Source organism: Petromyzon marinus, chromosome 17, assembly GCF_048934315.1.
Source record: "Petromyzon marinus isolate PM22_M1 ecotype Great Lakes invasive population chromosome 17, UKy_Petmar_22M1.pri1.0, whole genome shotgun sequence".
NCBI lineage: Eukaryota > Metazoa > Chordata > Hyperoartia > Petromyzontiformes > Petromyzontidae > Petromyzon > Petromyzon marinus.
The window spans coordinates 11,237,265-11,255,620 of record NC_133683.1 but is presented as its reverse complement, the minus strand read 5'-3'; the positions used below and the strand labels follow the sequence as shown (position 1 = coordinate 11,255,620).

At 44.6% G+C, this 18,356-nt stretch overlaps 7 non-coding genes across 7 annotated transcripts; all 7 read left to right on the top strand.

Annotated features, from left to right (window-relative positions):
• Positions 1 to 10,309: 10,309 nt before the first annotated feature.
• LOC142925018 (U2 spliceosomal RNA) lies at positions 10,310 to 10,500 on the top strand. The gene has a single exon (XR_012942120.1). It is a non-coding gene; the product is annotated as a U2 spliceosomal RNA (small nuclear RNA).
• A 956-nt stretch (positions 10,501 to 11,456) lies between these two features.
• Positions 11,457 to 11,647, top strand: LOC142925012 (U2 spliceosomal RNA). The gene has a single exon (XR_012942114.1). It is a non-coding gene; the product is annotated as a U2 spliceosomal RNA (small nuclear RNA).
• A 958-nt stretch (positions 11,648 to 12,605) lies between these two features.
• LOC142924992 (U2 spliceosomal RNA) lies at positions 12,606 to 12,796 on the top strand. Its single transcript, XR_012942094.1, has one exon. It is a non-coding gene; the product is annotated as a U2 spliceosomal RNA (small nuclear RNA).
• A 952-nt stretch (positions 12,797 to 13,748) lies between these two features.
• LOC142924937 (U2 spliceosomal RNA) lies at positions 13,749 to 13,939 on the top strand. The gene has a single exon (XR_012942040.1). It is a non-coding gene; the product is annotated as a U2 spliceosomal RNA (small nuclear RNA).
• Positions 13,940 to 14,892: 953 nt separating this feature from the next.
• LOC142924954 (U2 spliceosomal RNA) lies at positions 14,893 to 15,083 on the top strand. The gene has a single exon (XR_012942057.1). It is a non-coding gene; the product is annotated as a U2 spliceosomal RNA (small nuclear RNA).
• A 964-nt stretch (positions 15,084 to 16,047) lies between these two features.
• On the top strand, positions 16,048 to 16,238 carry LOC142924953 (U2 spliceosomal RNA). The gene has a single exon (XR_012942056.1). It is a non-coding gene; the product is annotated as a U2 spliceosomal RNA (small nuclear RNA).
• Positions 16,239 to 17,203: 965 nt separating this feature from the next.
• On the top strand, positions 17,204 to 17,394 carry LOC142924971 (U2 spliceosomal RNA). Its single transcript, XR_012942073.1, has one exon. It is a non-coding gene; the product is annotated as a U2 spliceosomal RNA (small nuclear RNA).
• The last annotated feature ends 962 nt before the right edge of the window (positions 17,395 to 18,356 follow it).

Sequence of the window (18,356 nt, the reverse complement as noted above, 5' to 3'; positions counted from 1 at the left end):
TGTCATTTTGCCCGTGGAGGGCATGGCGTGGCCGGTGGGCACCATTGAGAGTGGGATGCGAGATGACGCTAAGGAGGCGCCGCGTCTAGCGGCGCTGCAAAGGTGCCGCGTGCCGACCACGGAGCCTGCCTCCGGTTCGGGAGTTCGTGGCGGCAGGAGGCGACTGTACGGTGTTCCTTCATCACTTCGAAGCAGCTTGGGTGTCTGTCGGGTAGACGGAAGAGTAGGTCCTGCGGGCCCTACCAACAGCCCTCGCCATGGAGAGGCCCTTAAGCCCGTTTTTTGTGTTCCTCGAAACCCCCAAGAAGCACAGGATCCTGCCCAAGGCGGCTGGACCGGCGTCAAGGACTCGGTTCACGTGAGCATTGTCCGGTAAAGTGGACTCTCCCTTGTACTGTTGATTGGGGAAAGATGGCGTGTTAGAGGGTACTGGGCTTTGTATGGTGCTGTGTCGTTTGTGTTGACGGTTGTTGTGTTCGGTTTTTTTTGCCTGCGCCGCGCGCCGAGTGTCACGGCGGTTATGTTGTCGGTTTGCGGGAGGCGCCATGGTTCTGCTGTGTGCCTGCGCGCACGCCGACTTGCTCGGGTGGAGCAGTTGTTGGGTTGTTGGTTCGCGGGGAGTGTTGTGACTGGGGTTTTGGTTGATTGTTTTTTTGGGTGTATTTATTGTTCCTCGGTGATGTAGTGTAATAGCGCCGGCTGCTGGACAGCAGCGGCAACTGTGGTGGACAGATAGACACACTGGTGAGGGTGTGCATGGTGTGTTGGCAGAGAGAAGGAACTAGGGTAAAGGGTCACAGAAGACCCCATCTGGAGGCCCCTGGAACCTGCTCGGGAGTTTGAGAAGGAAGGCGCGGTCAGGGCGGAGCCAGGCCGTGCTGGTAGCATAAAAGGAGCCGAGAGTGGGAGCTCGAGGCTGCCGGTTCTGGAAATGGACTCGTCTCGTTATTACTGTCGTCTCGTCGCCATCATCAGTAAACGTCTCCTCTAGATATTGCGCTACGAAGGATAGTAGTTGGCTATTTCAGTCAGCGCCATCAGTGCTAGACGGCTAGTGTTGTATACAGGAAAGGCTAAACTACTGTGGAGAGTGTGCAGCTGAGACCGTGAAAGTTGTAAATAAAGAAAGTGCCTCCTAGAAACTATGTCTTTGAATCGTTGAGACAACACATACATAACCCACCCCAACTGGACGTCTGTGAAAAAGAGCCTCATCAGATTCCTCCAGTCTAAATACAGATTCTGATTTTGAAAAAAGTCTTGAAATCCAGTTAAGTGTCATCTTTATTATAATTAAGTTGGTAACATCACTTATACCGAGAGAGAAGGGTGCTTGGAGTGGTGTTGACATACATAATGACACAGCCACCATCCATCTGAGCCCCTAGCATGCTCTGATATCATCGCCTCTGCCGTCCCATCTCAATACCCGCAGGAATGTTACAGCATCTGAAGAATCTCATCCTTCATCGTGCTCTTGTGCAGTTACTATTAGATGAGAAATTTATGATCTGCATGTAAATTAAGCTAATCTGACTGGGTATTGCTTTAATTAGAACCGTTGACTAGAAAGGTTGTAAAGTTTCAACCCCGGTCAGGGTCAACCCAGCTCATCATCACCCTTCCAGAGTTGATCAAATAACTGACACTTTTGTGGGAGGTATTGGATTGTGGAATTTACACCAATTATTTTTAATTGCCAAATGAGCACCACCCCACGTTCATCAAAAAATTGTGAATGTTGTACGTTTAAGTCAAGGACATTGGTTGATTCAGCCCATCGTCCTGTTGGGCTTTAAAAATGCACATCACTTTGTGAAGTCAGTGGTTTTACGGATGTCAAGTAAAGAGTTAGGATGGAAAATCTAACTTGTAGTCTTTCACGACCAATATCATGATTCATAATTACAGTTGATCATTGATTATCTGGCACACGATTATCCGGCTTCCAACATTATACGATGGCCCCAGGCCGATCCAGCGAAACTGCTCCAAAGGCTGTACCAATCCGGCGATCGACACCATGTGCATGACAAGAGAAGTAGTTATGCTTGATTTCAATGTCAAATATTATATACAGTACATTATACACTACATACAACTTAAACAATGAAAATACTGCACGCATCTACATTTTCCATGACTAGTATCTACAGTTAAAAAAAACAGAAAACATACAGTACGATCTGACGAAAAGTGCATTAATGCAGCGTTCGCTGGAACACCGGTCTAAAGGCTGCATTAGTCTGCCGATAGTCATAACACATGTTGCTGAAACGGAGTCTTAGAGATTGTAGTAGTAAGCATGGTACACTAAAAACAGTGGTATATTTTTTTTCTATTTGTATATGTATCGCTTCTGTTGATGATGTTCTTCTTGATGTTGTTGCAGTTGTTGTTTCTGCTGTTATTGTTGCTGTTGAGTATGAACATGGTATGGGATGAGACGAAACAGTCTGGTAGACTGAGCCTTCAGCATGTGTGGAGGAATCAATGAGTGAAGTTTATTGGAATCGCATCCATGGCGGTAGCAATAGAAGAGTGATGAGGAGGCCATTGACCACCGGTGAGCAAAGTAACTGTCAGTGAGTCTGGAATCATCTATACTGTATATGTAGGGGTGTTGCGGGAAGGAAACACACAGTCACATCGTGGTGGCTACAACCACGTCCGCTATAGCCCCGCCCCTCAGTGGTGTATGGGTATAAAGGGCGGGGAGCCAGAGAGCTCGGGGCAGTGTGTTGGGGTAAGCCAAGAGTGAAGAACCACTGCAGAAGGAAGACCGGCTAGATAGACCCTGGGACTTCCCTGACCGCAGTCCTTTTAAGGGCCGGCAGGGTAAGCCGGTGGTGCGGCCCCAGAGCCTCAGAGCCGGAGCCCTTTTAAGGGTCGGTCTGGTTGGTGGGGTGCCGTGATCTGTGCTTTGACCAGGGCCAGGTCAGATAGCCTCCTCTCGCGCCTGTAGCTGGAGGAACTGTGAGCATAGGGGTTAGGCTGTTAACCTAGAGGGTGTCCCAGCATGTGTACGGGTGAAGGGGCCGTTACCCCTTCTCAGTGTAACTCTGTCAAGCTTGAATAAAGTGCTGCCTCTACTCCACCGTCTCCGTGTCCCGTGAACCCACTACATATATAAAAGGGAAAATTGTGGATGTCTATTCAAAATGTTTAACGTACTTCCCGACATGCAACAAACTTGAAATTTGGCATGTGGGTAGCTTCCATACTGTACACAATGCAAATAGTATAAAAATTGACTTTTTTTTTGGGGGGGGGGAATGATTATTATCTGTGTGGCGTCAACCCACATACAGGACTGGCGAGCGTTTGTGGTATCGATTAAACGGGGATAGGCCGATTCTAAAGAACTCTACAACCTTCGATTCCTTTGCGCGATTTAAATAATTTAATCTTGGCGCGCGAACGTAAGTTTTTTTTTCCACCGCACTTTGGGTTTTATTTTAATGGTAATAAATGAGGTAATGATCACAGCTTTATTTTCATTTGTATATGTTATGTTTTTAAGCTTTGAGAAGTTTTAAAATATATGTTTCCCCCCGGGGCAACGCCGGGTACTTCCTGCTAGTTAATTATACGTCAAACACATCCAGGACGTTTCGCCAGAGTGAGAACCTTGGAAGAGTTGTGAGATGATATTTGTTCCTTGTCCATGGCTTCTGGGGACAGCTGAGCGATGATCTCCTTGCAAAAGAGGTCATTCCGGACAGCCAACAAAGCTTTGTCTGCCAGTGCGGTGTCCTTGCACAAATCCACAGTGTTTAAAAAAAAGCCGGAACACGTGCTGTTTAAATGGTACGTGATGGCACGTGACTGCACAGTGCTCAAACATGTGTCGGGGAGCAGTGGGTGACGTCACGTCACGCTCGCCCTCGGAGAGAGTGGCGTCGCAGAACGTGACGTCAGGCGGAACCCTGGTGGGATGGTGACGTCATGCCCCAGGGGGGTATTTAAAGGGGGACCCGGGATGTAACAGGGGGTCGTCGGGGGTAGGAGTGGGGACTCAGGGGAGCTGATCCTCACCCGAGGCTAGGGGTGGCCACTCCGCCCGACCGGCCGAGGTTGCGGTAGTCCCGGCCCGGGGCAGGGAGGAGAGCCGAGTTAGCCGGGGTTGTAGGGATCCTGGTACCCCTGTCCCCTGGGGAGTTAGCCGGGGTTGTAGGGATCCTGGTACCCTGTCCCCTGGGGAGTTAGCCGGGGTTGTAGGGATCCTGGTACCCTGTCCCCTGGAGAGTTAGCCGGGGTTGTAGGGATCCTGGTACCCCTGTCCCCTGGGGAGTTAGCCGGGGTTGTAGGGATCCTGGTACCCTGTCCCCTGGGGAGTTAGCCGGGGTTGTAGGGATCCTGGTACCCCTGTCCCCTGGGGAGTTAGCCGGGGTTGTAGGGATCCTGGTACCCTGTCCCCTGGAGAGTTAGCCGGGGTTGTAGGGATCCTGGTACTCCTGTCCCCTGGAGAGTTAGCCGGGGTTGTAGGGATCCTGGTACCCCTGTCCCCTGGGGAGTTAGCCGGGGTTGTAGGGATCCTGGTACCCCTGTCCCCTGGGGAGTTAGCTGGGGTTGTAGGGATCCTGGTGCCCTGTCCCCTGGGGAGTTAGCCGGGGTTGTAGGGATCCGGTTACCCCTGTCCCCTGGGGAGTTAGCTGGGGTTGTAGGGATCCTGGTACCCCTGTCCCCTGGGGAGTTATCGGCTAGGGGGTGGGTTGGCGTAGCCCCTAACACACTTTGGCTGGCGTAAGCACTTAATAAACGTGGCGTGGAGCCCCTAACCGCAACCTGCTTCGGAGTCGTGGATTGCGCCGCCATACTTGTAAACACATCTGTCCATGGACAGCCTTCACCTGACCGTGGATTCCTGGCTCAACAGTTGTAGAGGTTCATTCTAGCCTGGTCATCAGTGTCTGTTGCCTGCTTTGGATGGACACCTGTGGATTCAACAAACCACAAATTCATTACACTATGTAACACAACTTTTTGTTCCTGGGTAGTAAGTGTTATTTCGTAATTAGTTATGCCTAAAAAGTATATAAAATGGCTATTATTCCCTACAAACTTTCCTTTTGTGACCAGAACAGTGATATTTTGAAATGTACCTATTTTCAATGAGAAAACGGGCGAATTTGTCTATTTTCGTTCACATAAAGTCAGAAAAAAACATGTGAATCAAAATTAACATGTATTTATACTAAAAGTAATGCAAAAATGACTACAGAAAATTTAGAAGTGAGTAGTGTTTCGATATTTACGATTATACTGTAAATCACTTTCACGAATCAGCCCCCAAATGTAGTCTCCCATCATGTTCTCGTTATGCTGTCCTTGGTAGCGGCATTCAAAGTCCAGTATATCCTGGTGGAAGTGCTCGCCTTGCTCCTACGAGTACGCTCCCATGTTCTCCTTGAATTTATCAAGATGAGAATCAAGGATATGGACTTTGAGGGACATCCTACAGCCCATTGTGCCGTAGTTCTTCACCAGAGTCTCAACCAGCACCACATAGTTTTCGACCTTGTGATTGCCCAGGAAGCCACGAACCACTGCGACAAAGCTGTTCCAAGCCGCTTTCTCCTTACTAGTGAGTTTCTTGGGGAATTCATTGCACTCCAGGATCTTCTTTATTTGTGATCTAATGAAGACACCGGCTTTGACCTTTGCCTCAGACAGCTTAGGGAAGAAGTCTTGAAGGTGTTTGAAGGCTGCCGACTCCTTATCTACAGCTCTGATTTTTTTTCATAAGGCCCAATTTGATGTGCAGTGGTGGCATTAGCACCTTGCGAGAGGCCACCAGTGGCTCCCACTTGACGTTGTTCCTCCCCACAGTGAACTCGGTCCGCTGTGGCCAATCACGCCTGTAGTAGTGCGCCTTGGTGTCCCTGCTGTCCCAAAGGCAAAGATAGCAGGGAAACTTGGTAAACCTGCCTTGGAGACCCATCAGCCGTACTCATCATACTTCAAGGTGTTGATGCTGTTGTAATTCTCTTTGAGGTGCACCGAGTGAGCCAGGGGAAGAGACGGGTACTTGTTACCATTATGTAGCAGCACGGCTTTGAGGCTCCTGGATGAGCTGTCAATGAAGAGGCGCCACTCATTCTGGTTACAGAAATTGTCATCTGGATCTACAACGTCTTCCTCGCTCTCTGACTAGCCGCTCTCTTTTAAAGACGGCTGCTCTCTCTCCGGAAGAGTGGGTACGGGGGGGAGCTCATGGCAGTGTGGCACCGGGGCGATGGATGAAGGAAGGTCCGGATACGTGATAGCAGGTCCATTCTTGTCAGTTCCGACGTTTGGAAGGGTCCACAATGCAAAAGTAGCAGTGGCTTGAGTGGTAAGTGGGTTCCTGCAAAATACTTGGGATAGCGAACTTCATGACTCTCTTTTCCCCGCTGTACTATCCTACAAAAATATATTTATTTCACCCATGACAATTGTAAAACATTAAAATGTTAAACGTTAATAATTCATTTTTTTAAAACAAATTTTATAACATAAAATTCCGAGCAACAATTGTCCATCTTACCTTCCAGAGTTTTTTTTGCATTGCTCGCAGGTGAAATGAGGTGCCCAGGGTTTGTCTTGATCCCCGACAGGCATGCCAAAGTATGCCTTGTTGTAGGCCTCACACATCTTAGCAGATGCTTCCACAGAGTGCTTTTTCGCTCTTGTCTTGATAAATTGGCCACAGACATAGCAAAATGCGTCTGTATACTGTAACTTTAACCGTTCTGACAGCTTCAGGCTTGGTGCTGCTTGGAAGCATATTATTAAGTAAATAGGTTGTTTGGGGGGACGCCTGTGGCGCCCCTCAAAAGCATTTACGGCCTTTGGCCAGGAAAGTCACAAAATGCGCACACGAACGACGCATTAACGCAAGTACCTGATGCTCCGTTTTTAAGTTTTGAAATGAAACATCTCTGAATTTTATTATGTTTTGAATTCGAGAATGTTATTTCTTCATTAAAAGCTCATATCATTTAACATCTGGAAGACTACATTGAAAACGACATTTCATTTGAATTTTCTCTCGTCCTTAAGTAGATGTCCTTGCTGGGGGATCGGTTCGATGTGGACTTTCACCTGTTTGGGATTGCGGGATTGAGAACACATTCCTGCAGAGGGGGCTGGTAGGAAATTTTGAAGTTATTGTCCCGATTGGACTTCCAGTCCACTACGTTTCCTAAAAGTAATGCCCACTAGGAGCGCATTTGTTTATCCGGGTGTCCGGATACACGTGGACAGACATCCACAGACATACACAATTAATCCCCTGCTTTCTGTGAATTAATCCCGGTTGGGCTTCCAGTCCATCTAAGGGCACCACGGGGTAACCAGCCCCTCCCCACCCAGCCCCACCCCACCCAGCCCCACCCCTCCAACCCCCCACCCAGCCCCACCCTCCCCACCCAGCCCCTCCCCACCCTCCCCACCCAGCCCCTCCCTACCCTCCCCTCTCCACCCAGCCCCACCCCTCCCACGTGGACAGACATCCACAGACATACACAATTAACCCCCTGCCTCCTGTGAATTATTCCCGGTTGGGGTTCCAGTCCACTACGTTTCCTACCAGTATAAGGATACATAGATCTGGCCGTGCGAGAAGACCGCCGTCTGCAGTTCGATTCCAACGTAATCGAACGTCTGTCCCTGCGGCTCCGTCGTTCATGCAAGGGGGCGCGTAGGTTTGATGCGCCCTGCATGAAAACGACGGAAAGTGCAGCGTTCATCACAGATAAAGTTAGGCGTTTAAATACTGTATATGGATATGCCTTATCATTGTATGCCTTCTGAAGTCATCACATTCTGATTAACTGTGATTAAGCGATCTGTTCTCGATTAACATAATCTATTGTTATCTATATTCTTAGTTTTTTCGGTAAAGTCACCTGATGATGACCGTTTGAGTTATGGTCGAAACGTCGTGAGAATTTTTTTATTGTTTTATATATATTTTGTTATTCTGTTGTTTCTCTTCAACGTGACTTTACCGAAAAAACTAAGAATATGAATTACTGCAGTCACGAAAGCTTTAAATCAAAATTTATTGTTATCTAATTACAATAACCCCCCCCCCCCGCTCTGCTCTCCCCACCTGATTGGCTAACAGTGACGACGACGTCATCATCTCGCTCTATATAAGACCAGAAGCAGGAAGCTCTCATCACAAGTCTGGAGAAATCGTCAGATGGTGACTGCTTGGCACGTTTTGGTTACGTGACAAACCCTGGCGAATTGGCTGTGTCGGTTGGTGGTGGCGGGTTGACAACACATGTATACTTACGCGATCTAACTCACAACGACCTTTATTATCAGCGACGTAAATGATGCGGAGCCACGCCTACGAATAGACCCCGTGTCGCTGGCTTCATAGTGCGCTTATCACTGCGCCACCGGTCCACCCCGATGTGTGTGTGTACAGCATGTACATACGGTTGGGGAGCCGTGGTGTAGGGGGAGACAAAGGCGGTCGGGCGTGGTTGCTGGCCACCCACTCCCTCGTTGCCACAGTGACGACCTTTCAGAGGTGTTACTCGCTTACAGCACTTGGCCTCAACAGTCTTAAGGCGACACGGGGGATACAGAAAGCTGCATAATAGACAATAAAAGCGTAGGAAACAAGGAATTGCAATACTGTCGGGAGGTGAAATTACTCAACTCTTTACAAATGCAATTACTTTTACTGCAGTTAGTGTTGCTGATGCGTTGGCAGTGGTTGCACAAACACAGCAAAAAATAACTCGAGGCCTTCGTGAATAGCACCGTACCCATGACATGAACAATATACAAATATGCTTAGGGTTTAGGCAATGGCCCCTTCGTGATGGTACGGAACTGGACTGGAGCCCGATGGTTATGGATTTTTGTAACGTAACAATGGGAATTCACGGTCAAAATCGACTTGGGGATACATTGTAGATATTTGAGTTTATTTTGTAACCCCCCAAAGGAGCGCGGGCTTGACCATAATATATGCTAAATTTCGCACGGAAGAAACGCATGTGGTAATGGAGAATGTTCTCAGTAAAAGGAACATGCAAATCTGATTTCACGCCCCGGGTGAAAACGCCCAAACTTGTACAAGGCAGCCTGGAGTTGGGAGGAACGAGTTGATTCGGCATGGGGAGCAGGTGCATTGATTGTCATTTTCCGAACAGGGAATTTGGCACGCGTTGGAGGTTTTCTTTTAACAAAGGGAAATTAAAGGCAATGGTAATTATGTTGTATGGGCATGCTTTTCCAATTGACTGGGAAAAGTTGAGTGAACATGTGGGTTTTTTTTATTTGTGCAGGCGTGCTGCTCCGATTAAGGAAATACAGTGGAAGCAGGCGGCACTTTAATTAGCTCGAAGGCCACTAACAACCCCCCACCCCCTTAAATCTGTATGTAAGAAGCCAGGTAGAGCAAGTAGAAGAAGCAGCATGATAATGGGTCACAAGCAGTTGCTGCTGTCCATGTGTGTAGGAGATAGCGGATTCCAGATGTGTGCCAAACGCTGACTTCGAAACCCAGTTGCGGCAAAAGACTGCAAAGCCACGCGGCGTTGAGCAACACGGCCATTAGAGACATGTTGTCGGGCCATTCTATGGACTGTCGCACCGTTCTCTAGTGACGTGTCGATTCGCTCCCAGTGAGTGAGGAGTGCGGTCGGCTGGTGACGCAAGATTGTGGGGCAGACAGACATTTCCCATCTGAGGTATACGTAGCAACAGGCCTGAATCTAGTAGTATTGTGAGCAATAAATAAGAGCCATTGTTTTCTAATTGTATGGATTTAAAGGCAGTAGTATTATTGACGAATGTGAGTTTCCAACACTCTTAAGAAAGGCAGCACATTGGGAGATGGGAAAGGAAAACTTAAAGCTTTCGTGACTGCAGGAATTCGTATTCTTTGGGTCTTTCGGTAAAGTCACGTAGATAGGTTCAAAGAAAATAACAAAAGAGATACTTTGTGACATTACCAAAGAATATGCGCACAATAAGTTATCACGAACATTCCGCATGTACCATGGTGTTAAGAGATACGGAATATTAACAAAAAAATTCCATACGATGCCACCACATATGGTGTTTTTGTCCGTTTTGTAAAACTTGGATCAGTCACGCACACGGCCATTTATATTTGAAACAGGGACAAAATCTCAATTTCTGCAATGGCCGTGAAGTCACCTAGATAGAAAGAATGTGAATTCCTGCAGTCACGAAAGCTTTACGTCAATATTTATTGTGCGATAATAAATATGAACAAAATGGTGTAGAGAGAGTCTCGGCGTATGTAATCGCCACCCCCTAGCAGGTTGGTGTTATCGCTTCTCGGCCTTTTGGCTAAGATCAAGTGCAGTATCTGTTCTTATCAGTTTAATATCTGATACATACCACATTGTGGTACCATATATTAAATTGATTTTTGGGACAGGGAGATGGAATAGGGGCTCGCTCCGTCCACTCCGCGCATCAACCCGGTATTGCAGTTTCTCCGGGAATGGTGCACCTCCCTGCTGGGGGAGGGACATCATCAAACAAAAGTAGAGTGTGGTGGGTTTTGGTAGCTCTGGTGCATTTGCAAACCCCATTGCCGCTGGTTGTCCGTAATTGGGTCCGTTCTCTCCTGCTCACCAGTCGCCTCCATCTTCTCATTTCTGACAAGGAGAGCAGTCAAACTTCAGAAATTTAAAATCTATCATACATTTTTCAGAGATTTCCAGTAGGGGTGGGTCAGGAAGTAATATGTCATATGCACATGCACTTATATACAAACAGTTTGTTTTATCCTGTACTGCTCTGTTTGTTACGTCTGCATAATGCAGTATTGCGCATTATTCCGTAATTTACCTATCTTAGTCTATCCTGCTTCATGTGCTATGTCGAAAGGCCATTGCCTGAAATTTTACTATACTTTCTTTAATTGGCAGTGTTATTAACGAACGAGATTTTTTCGATAGTTTTTTTCATTCGTATGTATTGGTCGAAGAATTTTTATCATTTATTTTGCATTTTCATATTCAAATTATCGGAATCAATTACACTTGCACCTAAGAACTTCCGTGTTTGTTGGCCGAAACATACTCGGTTTGAGATTTTGTCCCTGTTTAAAATATAAATGGCCGTATCCAAGTGTTACAAAACGGACAAAACACACCATATGTGGTGGCATCGTATGTAATTTTTTTGTTAATATTCCGTATCTCTTAACACCATGGTATATGCGGAATGGTCGTGATAACTTATTGTGCGCATATTCTTTGGTAAAGTCACGTAAAGTAGTTTTTAGTTATTTTTTTATTTTCTTTGAAACTACCTACGTGACTTTACCGAAGCACCCAAAGAATATGAATTCCTGCAGTCACGATAGCTTTAAGTCAATATTTATCGTGCGAAGCAACGGGTGGAGGCCCCATGGTGTAGATAGAGTCTCGGCGTATGTAATCGCCACCCCCTGGCAGGTTGGTGTTATCGCTTCTCGGCCTTTTGGCTAAGATCAAGTGTAGTATCTGTTCTTATCAGTTTAATATCTGATACATACCACATTGTGGTACCTTATATTAAATTGATTTTTGGGACAGGGAGATGGAATAGGGGCTTGCTCCGCCCACTCCGCGCATCAACCCTGTATTGCAGTTTCTCCGGGAATGGTGCACCTCCCTGCTGGGGGAGGGACATCATCAAACAAAAGTAGAGTGTGTTGGGTTTTGGTAGCTCTGGTGCATTTGCAAACCCCATTGCCGCTGGTTGTCTGTAATTGGGTTGCGTTCTCTCCTGCTCACCAGTCGCCTCCATCTTCTCATTTCTGACCAGGAGAGCAGTCAAATTTCAGAAATTAAAAATCTATCAAACATTTTTCAGAGATACCCAGTAGGGGTGGGTCAGGAAGTAATATGTCATATGCACATGCACTTATATACAAACAGTTTGTTTTATCCTGTACTGCTCTGTTTGTTACGTCTGCATAATGCAGTATTGCGCATTATTCCGTAATTTGCCTATCTTAGTCTATCCTGCTTCATGTGCTATGTCGAAAGGCCATTGCCTGAAATTTTACTATACTTTCTTTAATTGGCAGTGTTATTAACGAACGAGATTTTTTCGATAGTTTTTTTCATTCGTATGTATTGGTCGAAGAATTTTTATCATTTATTTTGCATTTTCATATTCAAATTATCGGAATCAATTACACTTGCACCTAAGAACTTCCGTGTTTGTTGGCCGAAACATACTCGGTTTGAGATTTTGTCCCTGTTTAAAATATAAATGGCCGTATCCAAGTGTTACAAAACGGACAAAACACACCATATGTGGTGGCATCGTATGTAATTTTTTTGTTAATATTCCGTATCTCTTAACACCATGGTATATGCGGAATGGTCGTGATAACTTATTGTGCGCATATTCTTTGGTAAAGTCACGTAAAGTAGTTTTTAGTTATTTTTTTTATTTTCTTTGAAACCAACTACGTGACTTTACCGAAATACCCAAAGAATATGAATTCCTGCAGGCACGATAGCTTTAAGTCAATATTTATCGTGCGAAGTAACGGGTGGAGGCCCCATGGTGTAGATAGAGTCTCGGCGTATGTAATCGCCACCCCCTGGCAGGTTGGTGTTATCGCTTCTCGGCCTTTTGGCTAAGATCAAGTGTAGTATTTGTTCTTATCAGTTTAATATCTGATACGTACCACATTGTGGTACCTTATATTAAATTGATTTTTGGGACAGGGAGATGGAATAGGGGCTTGCTCCGTCCACTCCGCGCATCAACCTGGTATTGCAGTTTCTCCGGGAATGGTGCACCTCCCTGCTGGGGGAGGGACATCATCAAACAAAAGTAGAGTGTGTTGGGTTTTGGTAGCTCTGGTGCATTTGCAAACCCCATTGCCGCTGGTTGGCCGTAATTGGGTTGCGTTCTCTCCTGCTCACCAGTCGCCTCCATCTTCTCATTTCTGACCAGGAGAGCAGTCAAATTTCAGAAATTAAAAATCTATCAAACATTTTTCAGAGATATCCAGTAGGGGTGGGTCAGGAAGTAATATGTCATATGCACATGCACTTATATACAAACAGTTTGTTTTATCCTGTACTGCTCTGTTTGTTACGTCTGCATAATGCAGTATTGCGCATTATTCCGTAATTTGCCTATCTTAGTCTATCCTGCTTCATGTGCTATGTCGAAAGGCCATTGCCTGAAATTTTACTATACTTTCTTTAATTGGCAGTGTTATTAACGAACGAGATTTTTTCGATAGTTTTTTTCATTCGTATGTATTGGTCGATGAATTGTTATCATTTATTTTGCATTTTCATATTCAAATTATCGGAATCAATTACACTTGCACCTAAGAACTTCCGTGTTTGTTGGCCGAAACATACTCGGTTTGAGATTTTGTCCCTGTTTCAAATATAAATGGCCGTATCCAAGTGTTACAAAACGGACAAAACACACCATATGTGGTGGCATCGTATGGAATTTTTTTGTTAATATTCCGTATCTCTTAACACCATGGTATATGCGGAATGGTCGTGATACCTTATTGTGCGCATATTCTTTGGTAAAGTCACGTAAAGTAGTTTTTAGTTATTTTTTTCTTTGAAACTAACTACGTGACTTTACCGAAACACCCAAAGAATATGAATTCCTGCAGGCACGATAGCTTTAAGTCAATATTTATCGTGCGAAGTAACGGGTGGAGGCCCCATGGTGTAGATAGAGCCTCGGCGTATGTAATCGCCACCCCCTGGCAGGTTGGTGTTATCGCTTCTCGGCCTTTTGGCTAAGATCAAGTGTAGTATCTGTTCTTATCAGTTTAATATCTGATACGTACCACATTGTGGTACCTTATATTAAATTGATTTTTGGGACAGGGAGATGGAATAGGGGCTTGCTCCGTCCACTCCGCGCATCAACCCGGTATTGCAGTTTCTCCGGGAATGGTGCACCTCCCTGCTGGGGGAGGGACATCATCAAACAAAAGTAGAGTGTGTTGGGTTTTGGTAGCTCTGGTTCATTTGCAAACCCCATTGCAGCTGGTTGTCCGTAATTGGGTGCGTTCTCTCCTGCTCACCAGTTGCCTCCATCTTCTCATTTCTGACCAGGAGAGCAGTCAAATTTCAGAAATTAAAAATCTATCAAACATTTTTCAGAGATATCCAGTAGGGGTGGGTCAGGAAGTAATATGTCATATGCACATGCACTTATATACAAACAGTTTGTTTTATCCTGTACTGCTCTGTTTGTTACGTCTGCATAATGCAGTATTGCGCATTATTCCGTAATTTGCCTATCTTAGTCTATCCTGCTTCATGTGCTATGTCGAAAGGCCATTGCCTGAAATTTTACGATACTTTCTTTAATTGGCAGTGTTATTAACGAACGAGATTTTTTTGATAGTTTTTTTCATTCGTATGTATTGGTCGAAGAATTTTTATCATTTATTTTGCATTTTCATATTCAAATTATCGGAATCAATTACACTTGCACCTAAGAACTTCCGTGTTTGTTGGCCGAAACATACTCGGTTTGAGATTTTGTCCCTGTTTCAAATATAAATGGCCGTATCCAAGTGTTACAAAACGGACAAAACACACCATATGTGGTGGCATCGTATGAACATTTTTTGTTAATATTCCGTATCTCTTAACACCTTGGCACATGCGGAATTGTCGTGATAACTTATTGTGCGCATATTCCATGGTAAAGTCACGTCAAGTAGTTTTTAGTTATTTTATTTTCTTTGAAACTATCTACGTGACTTTACCGAAAGACCCAAAGAATATGAATTCCTGCAGTCACGATAGCTTTAAGTCAATATTTATCGTGCGAAGTAACGGGTGGAGTCCCCATGGTGTAGATAGAGTCTCGGCGTATGTAATCGCCACCCCCTGGCAGATTGGTGTTATCGCTTCTCGGCCTTTTGGCTAAGATCAAGTGTAGTATCTGTTCTTATCAGTTTAATATCTGATACGTACCACATTGTGGTACCTTATATTAAATTGATTTTTGGAACAGGGAGATGGAATAGGGGCTAGCTCCGTCCACTCCGCGCATCAACCCGGTATTGCAGTTTCTCCGGGAATGGTGCACCTCCCTGCTGGGGGAGGGACATCATCAAACAAAAGTAGAGTGTGGTGGGTTTTGGTAGCTCTGGTGCATTTGCAAACCCCATTGCCGCTGGTTGTCCGTAATTGGGTGCGTTCTCTCCTGCTCACCAGTTGCCTCCATGTTCTCATTTCTGACCAGGAGAGCAGTCATATTTCAGAAATTTAAAATCTATCAAACATATTTCAGAGATATCCAGTAGGGGTGGGTCAGGAAGTAATATGTCATATGCACATGCACTAATATACAAACAGTTTGTTTTATCCTGTACTGCTCTGTTTGTTACGTCTTCATAATGCAGTATTGCGCATTATTCCGTAATTTACCTATCTTAGTCTATCCTGCTTCATGTGCTATGTCGAAAGGCCATTGCCTGAATTTTTACTATACTTTCTTTAATTGGCAGTGTTATTAACGAACGAGATTTTTTCGATAGTTTTTTTCATTCGTATGTATTGGTCGAAGAATTTTCATCATTTATTTTGCATTTTCATATTCAAATTATCTGCATCAATTACACTTGCACCTAAGAACTTCCGTGTTTGTTGGCCGAAACATACTCGGTTTGAGATTTTGTCCCTGTTTCAAATATAAATGGCCGTGTGCGTGACTGATCCAAGTTTTACAAAACGGACAAAACACACCATATGTGGTGGCATCGTATGAACATTTTTTGTTAATATTCCGTATCTCTTAACACCTTGGCACATGCGGAATGGTCGTGATAACTTATTGTGCGCATATTCCATGGTAAAGTCACGTCAAGTAGTTTTTAGTTATTTTATTTTCTTTGAAACTATCTACGTGACTTTACCGAAAGACCCAAAGAATATGAATTCCTGCAGTCACGATAGCTTTAAGTCAATATTTATCGTGCGAAGTAACGGGTGGAGTCCCCATGGTGTAGAGAGAGTCTCGGCGTATGTAATCGCCAACCCCTGGCAGGTTTTTGTTATCGCTTCTCGGCCTTTTGGCTAAGATCAAGTGTAGTATCTGTTCTTATCAGTTTAATATCTGATACGTACCACATTGTGGTACCTTATATTAAATTGATTTTTGGAACAGGGAGATGGAATAGGGGCTAGCTCCGTCCACTCCGCGCATCAACCCGGTATTGCAGTTTCTCCGGGAATGGTGCACCTCCCTGCTGGGGGAGGGACATCATCAAACAAAAGTAGAGTGTGGTGGGTTTTGGTAGCTCTGGTGCATTTGCAAACCCCATTGCCGCTGGTTGTCCGTAATTGGGTGCGTTCTCTCCTGCTCACCAGTTGCCTCCATCTTCTCATTTCTGACCAGGAGAGCAGTCATATTTCAGAAATTTAAAATCTATCAAACATATTTCAGAGATATCCAGTAGGGGTGGGTCAGGAAGTAATATGTCATATGCACATGTACTTATATACAAACAGTTTGTTTTATCCTGTACTGCTCTGTTTGTTACGTCTGCATAAAGCAGTATTGCGCATTATTCGGTAATTTACCTATCTTAGTCTATCCTGCTTCATGTGCTATGTCGAAAGGCCATTGCCTGAATTTTTACTATACTTTCTTTAATTGGCAGTGTTATTAACGAACGAGATTTTTTCGATAGTTTTTTTTCATTCGTATGTATTGGTCGAAGAATTTTCATCATTTATTTTGCATTTTCATATTCAAATTATCTGCATCAATTACACTTGCACCTAAGAACTTCCGTGTTTGTTGGCCGAAACATACTCGGTTTGAGATTTTGTCCCTGTTTCAAATATAAATGGCCGTGTGCGTGACTGATCCAAGTTTTACAAAACGGACAAAACACACCATATGTGGTGGCATCGTATGAACATTTTTTGTTAATATTCCGTATCTCTTAACACCTTGGCACATGCGGAATTGTCGTGATAACTTATTGTGCGCATATTCCATGGTAAAGTCACGTCAAGTAGTTTTTAGTTATTTTATTTTCTTTGAAACTATCTACGTGACTTTACCGAAAGACCCAAAGAATATGAATTCCTGCAGTCACGATAGCTTTAAGTCAATATTTATCGTGCGAAGTAACGGGTGGAGGCCCCATGGTGTAGATAGAGTCTCGGCGTAGGTAATGGCCAACCCCTGGCAGGTTTTTGTTATCGCTTCTCGGCCTTTTGGCTAAGATCAAGTGTAGTATCTGTTCTTATCAGTTTAATATCTGATACGTACCACATTGTGGTACCTTATATTAAATTGATTTTTGGGACAGGGAGATGGAATAGGGGCTAGCTCCGTCCACTCCGCGCATCAACCCGGTATTGCAGTTTCTCCGGGAATGGTGCACCTCCCTGCTGGGGGAGGGACATCATCAAACAAAAGTAGAGTGTGGTGGGTTTTGGTAGCTCTGGTGCATTTGCAAACCCCATTGCCGCTGGTTGTCCGTAATTGGGTTGCGTTCTCTCCTGCTCACCAGTCGCCTCCATCTTCTCATTTCTGACCAGGAGAGCAGTCAAATTTCAGAAATTAAAAATCTATCAAACATTTTTCAGAGATATCCAGTAGGGGTGGGTCAGAAAGTAATATGTCATATGCACATGTACTTATATACAAACAGTTTGTTTTATCCTGTACTGCTCTGTTTGTTACGTCTGCATAAAGCAGTATTGCGCATTATTCCGCAATTTACCTATCTTAGTCTATCCTGCTTCATGTGCTATGTCGAAAGGCCATTGCCTGAATTTTTACTATACTTTCTTTAATTGGCAGTGTTATTAACGAACGAGATTTTTTCGATAGTTTTTTTCATTCGTATGTATTGGTCGAAGAATTTTCATCATTTATTTTGCATTTTCATATTCAAATTATCTGCATCAATTACACTTGCACCTAAGAACTTCCGTGTTTGTTGGCCGAAACATACTCGGTTTGAGATTTTGTCCCTGTTTCAAATATAAATGGCCGTGTGCGTGACTGATCCAAGTTTTACAAAACGGACAAAACACACCATATGTGGTGGCATCGTATGAACATTTTTTGTTAATATTCCGTATCTCTTAACACCTTGGCACATGCGGAATGGTCGTGATAACTTATTGTGCGCATATTCCATGGTAAAGTCACGTCAAGTAGTTTTTAGTTATTTTATTTTCTTTGAAACTATCTACGTGACTTTACCGAAAGACCCAAAGAATATGAATTCCTGCAGTCACGATAGCTTTAAGTCAATATTTATCGTGCGAAGTAACGGGTCGAGGCCCCATGGTGTACAGAGAGTCTCGGCGTATGTAATCGCCACCCGCTGGCATGTTGGT